We start from the raw sequence: 6,830 nt of genomic DNA on the forward strand, positions 1-6,830 counted from the left end.
CAACCAACCTTACTTTTTCAGGGGAATGTTCCACGACCTGCTAATACTTTACTATATATTCTCATAGCACAAAAATCTTCATAATTCTTATAACTGACATAATTTTACAGGTAAGAATGATCATTTGATCAAAGCCAATCCTTCCCACTAGACTCTACACTGCATTAGCATAGGGATTTTGTCTGTTTTTGCCGACCATTCGGTCCTCGATGCCTACACAGTATAATCCATGTTGCAGACATTCAATAGTTGTTTGTAGAATTAATATGTAAATGAATGAGTGAATGAAGGTGAGCCCAATAGAGTTTTCATCCCAAGATGAAATTGGGTGACAACTGGTACAATATTGAGCTCTGAGGGAAGGGCAGGACAAGTAGGTTGATGGAATGAGATGAACACCTTGACAGTATTATGTACAATGTGCCATGGTGATATGGTTTGGCTGTGTCCCCACCCAGATCTCATCTTGAATTCCCATGTGTTGTGGGAGGAACCTGGTGGGAGGTAATTGAATCACAGGGGCAGGTCTTTCCCATGCTGTTCTCATGGAGTGAGTAAGTCTCATGAGAGCTAATGGTTTTTAAAAAGGGAATTTCCCTGCACAAGCTCTCTCTGCCTGCTGCCATCCATGTAAGACATGACTTGCTCCTCCTTGCCTTCTACCGTAATTGTGAGGCCTCCCCAGCCATGTGGAACTATAAGTCCATTAAACCTCTTTTTCTTGCCAGTCTCAGGTATGTCTTTATCAGCAGTGTGAAAACTGACTAATACCCATTGGAAATAAGGCTGTAAAGACAGGTTCCTCTTCAAACTCATGATGCCAGAAGTTGTTTCTTCTTTTTATAAAAGAGAAAAAACTAACTTCATAATTTTACTTTATTTTATTTTTTTGCTTTTCATATTTATCTAAAAAAAATCCAGAATGGGTAAGAGAACAATCATCAAGGATGTAGGTGCCAGACATAGGACAGAAGATAGCTGGAAAAGTATGCCTGAAGGAAGTTAAGGGCCTAGCCTCATTCCTACATTGTTTTAATAGCTGTACCTAACATAAATAGCTAAACTTTCCATTGTTCTAGATTCCTCTGCCCCATCTACAATCATGGCACAGATGGCTTGCTTTGCAAGGCCTCAGTTGAGGACCCCATGTACACACAGGCCAGTACAGCAGTACTAGGCTGACTAGAAGAATCTCATACCCATATGTGGTCTCATTTCAAATCTATGGCTGACTACCTTCATTGTTGTGTGCAAGATGGTTTCACCTCTTGAAAATATGGCCACTTTAGCATTAAATAGTTAAATCTTTATAATTATCAATTCATCCTACCTCCTTTTACATGCAGCTGAAAAATGACAGGTTAGGGACATAGAACATTGTGAACTTTATACTGTTAGAATCACCATCCATTAAATGATCACTAGCTAATGGTCACTAAATTTACAAATTAAGGAAATTATATGTAGAATACTGCAAAAACACAGTAAAAAGACTGAAGTTTGCCCATTTCTGCTCAGGAAGTCTCTTCACTCCTAAGCTTCATATGTTGTCCTTCTGGCTTCAAAATTTCTGCTATTATTACTGTTTTTCCTCCTTTTAATCTTCTTTTTGTTCCCAAGTGCCAGAACTTCCACAGCCTTCTCGCTCAGATGCCATCTTTTTGTATGCCATTTCAAAGAGCTTCAATGATGCCTGCTGAAGAGAGGATGCTGCCTGTCTAATGTTTTCTCCTGTTTTGCTGTCTTTTCTAGCTAGGAGCTCCCTCATTTTGGAAATCTCTTCTTTTAGCTTGTTGCACTATCAGCAGGTAATTGGTCCTTGAATTTTTCTATCTTGGTTTCTGTGGCGTGTATGATTCCTTCAGCCACATTAACTGCTTCAACTCGTTCCTTCTTTTGCTAGTCTTCCTTAGCATATTTCTGTGCATTTTTAACCATATTTTCAACATCATGTTTGCTTAACCCACCAGAAGACTGGATTACAATCTGCTGCTCACGTCCTGTGCCTTTATCTTTAGCAGAAACATGTATGATCCCATTGGCATCAATGTCAAATGTAACTTCAATCTGAGAAACTCCACGAGGGGCTGGTGGAATTCCAATCAAAGTAAACTGTCCAAGGAATTTGTTGTCTCCAGCCATCTCTCTCTCACCCTGACACACTTTAGTTTCCACTTGTGTCTGATCATCAGCGGCAGTAGAGAATACCTGGCTCTTCTTGGCTGGAATAGTGGTATTCCTATTAATAAGTTTGGTAAAGACACCTTGCAGAGTTTCAATACCCAGAGACAGGGAAGTGACATCAAGGAGCAGCACATCTGTAACATCGCTGGCCAACACACCTCCCTGAATGGCAACTCCAATGGGCACAGCCTCATCAGGATTGACAGCTTTACTTGGGGCTCTGCCAGAAAAATCCTGCACAGTCTGCTGAACCTTGGGCATCCTAGTCATGCCACCCACAAGAATCACTTCTCCCATGTCACTCTTGCTGACTTCTGCATCTTGCATAGCTTTTTGGCATGTAGTGATAGTCCTCCTGATTAGATCAGTGACAATCCCTTCAAATTGAGCACGGGTCAACTTCATATTCAAATGCTTGGGTCCAGAAGAATCCATTGTAAGATAGGGCAAATTGATGTCAGTCTGCACAGATGAGGAGAGTTCACATTTAGCCTTTTCAGCAGCTTCCCGTACCCTCCGAAATGCCACATTGTCTCTGGTCAAATAGGCCCCCGTCTCTCTCTTGAACTCCTTCACAATGTGCTGTAGCAAGGCCTGGTCAAAGTCTTCCCCACCTAAGAGTGTCCCCATGTGTGGATTTCACCTCAAATACTGCTTTCTGAATTTCCAGGATAGAAATATCAAAAGTTCCACTACCCAAATCATATACAGCAATGACTTTGTCTTCTGATTTGTCTAGACCATAGGCAAGAACAGCAGCTGTGGACTCATTAATCACCCAAAGCACATTCAGTCCAGGTATCTGGCCAGCATCTTTAGTGGTCTGTCTCTGCAAGTCATTGAAATAAGCTAGGACTATGATCACAGCATTTTTTGCTGTGTGCCCCAAGTAATTTTCTGCAGTCTCTTTCATCTTCATCGACACAAATGCTCCGATCTGACTTGGAGAATACAGTTTCCCATGAGCCTCAATCCAGGCATCACCATTGGAGGCACGGACAATTTTAAAGGGAACATTTTTAATGTCTTTCTGTACTTCAGGATCATCATATCGCCGGCTAATGAGACGCTTGGTAGCACAGAATGTATTGTTTGGGCTGGTGACAGCCTGTCGCTTGGCAGGCATGCCAACAAGTCGCTCACCATCTGCTGTAAAGGCCACAACTGAAGGGACGGTTCTGGCACCTTCGGCATTCTCCAGCACCTTTGCTTGTGTGCTTTCCATAACTGCCTCGTAGGAGTTGGTAGTACCGAAATCAGTACCAACAACTGCTCTCTTGATTGCTTCCGATGCATAATCCCGACTTGAAACAACTCTAGAAGCCTCATGACTAAGGCCATTCCAGCCATCCTGGTGGAGGGCGGCCGTAGGACCCCGGGAGGCTGCGGTACCCACTAGACCGGCTGTTGCAGCTCAGCTGGCGCTTATCATGGCGGCTAGATGGAGGAGTACGAGGCAGCAAACAGGCGCTCGGGCGGTGTGGTCATAATTTTATAAGATTTAAAAAGTTGCATGCAATCAAGTGCATAATATTAAGCATACAGTTCCAGTTTTGATAAACAGTAACCATTATGACTAGCACTATAATCAACTGGGCTACTTCTGTCCGTATCTACTGCCATTGTCTTGAATAGTTTGGCATCAGTCAGTCCTCATTGGTCTCACTTCCATTCATGTTCCACTTTGACTCAATCTCCTCCAGCAGCCAAACTAATTCAATTATTACATGAGCTAGATTATTTGATAATAATCTCTACTGCTTAAATGTGCTTAGATTACTTGATACTTTATACTACTGCTTAGATTATTTGATAATAATCTCTTAAAAGCCTCCACTAGCTCCCAATTGTTATAGAATGAACTCAAATTGTTTAACATGGCCTAAAAGGTCCGGTGTGTTCTGGTCCTTACCTTGCTCCCAGCCTTGTCTTGCACCATTCTCCTCCTTGCATTCTGTACTCCTGTAACATGGATCTTCCTTCAGTTCCTTGAATTTGCCAAGTTCTTTCTTACTCTAAAATCTAGTTAGAAACACTCTTTCCCACTCCTTTGTATCCTTCAGGTCTGTGATAGGCAGATGGTGGCCTCCCAAAGATGTTTATGTCCTAATCTCCAGGAGCCTGTGAATACATTACCTTACATGGCAAAAGGAGCTTTGTAGATGTAATTAAGTCAAGGATATTGAGATGAAAATATACACCTGGATTGTTCGGCTGTGCCCAGTTTAATCATAATTGTCATTATGAGCAAAAGAGGGAGGCAGGAGAGCCAGTCAGCAAAGGAGATGTGAAAATAGAAGCTGGGTTGAGGAGCTTGTCGGCTTTGAGGACAAAGGTGGTGATGAGCTGAGGACAGCAGGCAGCCTATAGACACTGAAAAGGAAAGGAATGGATTCTCTTCTAGAGCCTCCAAAGAAACGCAGCCCTGCCAGCATCTTGACTTCTGCCCCATAAGACCCATTTCAGACTTCTGGCTTCTAGAACTGTAAGGTAATCAATTTGTGTGGTTTTAAGTCATGAGGTTTCTAGTTATTTCTTACAACAGCAATAGAAAACCAATGCAAGTTCTCTGCTTTAAATGCTAACTTTTCAGAGACACCTTCCCCTAGCCACTCCATTTAAAATAGAGCCTGATATGGTTATGGTTTGGCTCTGTGTCCCCACCAAAATCTCATGTAGAATTGTAATTCCCAATATTGGGAAAGGGACCTGGTGGGAGGTGATTGGATCATGGGGACAGATTTCCTGCTTGCTATTATAGTGATAGTGAGTGAGTTCTCACGAGATCTGATTATTTAAGTGTATGCCACTTTCCCCATTGCTCTCTCTCTCCTGTCACCATGTGAAGATGTGCTTGCTTCCCCTTTGCCTTCTGCCATAATTGTAAGTTTACTGAGGCCTCCCCCACTGTGCCTCCTGTACAGCCTGCAGAACTGTGAGTCAGTTAAACCCCTTTTCTTCATAAATTACCCAGTCTCAGGTATGCCTTTTTAGCAGCACGAGAACGGACTAATACGGAACCCTTTACCCCATGCCTTAACAGGTCTCAACCCCATTCCCACCCAGCAGTCTCTATGCCACTCCTGTGCTTGTTTCCTGTATTGTAACACTCACCATTTGTATTATAATTATCTTCTATTTATTCTTTATCATTGTTGCCAGAATGTCTGCTCTGTGAGGACAAGGATAACATCTCATATACCATTGTATCGTCAGGAACTAGTATTGAAGCTGCAATTTTTAAATTATGTGCTTAATCAATATTTAATAATGATTCATTTCTGTGCTGTCCAATATAGTAACCACTAGTCACATGTGGCTTTTGATCATTTGCAACACAGCTAGTCTAAATTGAGATGTGTTGCAAGTGAAAAATACATTTTGAAGTCTCACTATAATAAAAGAATGTAAAATGTCTTAATACTACTTTTTTGTTGATTATATGTTGAAATGATGACATTTTGGACATACTGGGTTAAATAAATATATTATTGAAATTAATGCTGAATTATTAAAATTAATGTTACTTCTTTTTGCTTTTATTAACATGGCTACCAAGACATTTAAAATTATGTATGTGATTTACATTCTATTTCTATTTCACAGTGCTTAGATTGTGGATATCTTGAAAGAAAACCCCACATTTTATTTCACTTTGTATGAACCAAAATTATTTGCACATAGTAGCTTCTCAATAGTTTGCTGCATGAATGCTTGTTAACTTATTTTATTAAGAATATGTAACATTGGCTGGGCTTGGTGGCTCACGCCTGTAATCCCAGCACTTTGGGAGGCTGAGGCAGGCGCATCACCTGAGGTCAAGAGTTCGAGAACAGCCTGGCCAACATGGTGAAACCCCGTCTCTACTAAAAATACAAAAAAATTAGCCAGGTGTGGTGGCAGGTGCCTGTAATTCAGCTACTTGGGAGGCTGAGGTTGGAGAATTGCTTCAACCCAAGAGGTGGAGGTTGCAGTGAGCTAAGAATGCACCATTGTACTCCAGCCTGGGTGACAAGAGTGAAACTCTATCTAAAAAAATAAAAATAAAAAATAACATTGTACCAATGCATAAAATTGGGCCAAAGGAGAAGATTTGCATTCAGCAATTTTTTTTTTTTTTTTTTTTTTTTTTTTTTTTTTTTTTGAGACAGAGTCTCGCTCTGTCGCCCGGGCTGGAGTGCAGTGGCCGGATCTCAGCTCACTGCAAACTCCGCCTCCAGGGTTTACGCCATTCTCCTGCCTCAGCCTCCCGAGTAGCTGGGACTACAGGTGCCCGCCACCTCGCCAGGCTAGTTTTTTTTTTTTTTTTTTTGTATTTTTTTTAGTAGAGACGGGGTTTCACCGTGTTAGCCAGGATGGTCTCTATCTCCTGACCTCGTGATCCGCTCGTCTCGGCCTCCCAAAGTGCTGGGATTACAGGCTTGAGCCACCGCGCCCGGCCGCATTCAACAATTTTTATCAACTAGGTATTTGTGGTTACATGTGATACTTTTTACCAGATAAATTTTCTAGCTGCTTTAAAATTAATGTTATTAATATATGTTATCAATCTGCAATTGAAAATACAGCAAGATGGCAAATGTGATGACTTAGACGTTCTTGTACAGTTTAGTGCAATGGGATTCTACCTTCAGGGGCACAGCTTT

General features: G+C 41.6%; 1 pseudogene across 1 annotated transcript; it reads right to left on the reverse strand.

Moving 5' to 3' along the window:
• Positions 1-1,579: 1,579 nt before the first annotated feature.
• On the reverse strand, positions 1,580-3,616 carry LOC104655904 (annotated as a pseudogene). The gene has a single exon (XR_747041.2). The product of XR_747041.2 is annotated as a stress-70 protein, mitochondrial pseudogene (transcript).
• Between the last annotated feature and the right edge of the window lie 3,214 nt (positions 3,617-6,830).

This window comes from Rhinopithecus roxellana, chromosome 14 (assembly GCF_007565055.1).
Source record: "Rhinopithecus roxellana isolate Shanxi Qingling chromosome 14, ASM756505v1, whole genome shotgun sequence".
Lineage (NCBI taxonomy): Eukaryota > Metazoa > Chordata > Mammalia > Primates > Cercopithecidae > Rhinopithecus > Rhinopithecus roxellana.